Below are 475 nucleotides of genomic sequence, written 5' to 3' on the forward strand. Positions count from 1 at the left end.
GTTTCGTTCTTTCTCGTAAAACTCTGCCATTCTCTCAGTGTCAGTTCTTTGCTGACGAAGTCTTGATTGGTATCATGCCTGGTTGTTTGCTTGTTGCTGCTGAATTTGTGGCAGCGACGTGTTTTCTCTAGAGTGCTGTTTCCTCAGCCGATCAGTATTTGTCCGTGCTTCTGTTTCTTGTGGTGTTTCCATTGCACGGCTTTTCTGTGTTCAAGGTCGATTCACATTCCTCCGTGCTTCTCTTTTTCCTGGTCTTTCCATTGCACGGATAACCTGTGTTGTCATCCGATTCCCATTCCGCCGTGCTTCTGAATCTTCTGGTCTTTCCATTGCACAGGTTTCCTCTCCCCTCAGCTGATTTGCATTTCTCTGTGTCTCTGTTTCTTCTAGTCTTTCCATTGCATTTTCTTGCATTTTCATTCGCTTTATTTCGTGACACTGAGAAGACCTAGGTCCTTGTCTGTTTTCTTCAATC

Source organism: Octopus bimaculoides, chromosome 2 (assembly GCF_001194135.2).
Source record: "Octopus bimaculoides isolate UCB-OBI-ISO-001 chromosome 2, ASM119413v2, whole genome shotgun sequence".
Taxonomy (NCBI): Eukaryota; Metazoa; Mollusca; class Cephalopoda; order Octopoda; family Octopodidae; genus Octopus; species Octopus bimaculoides.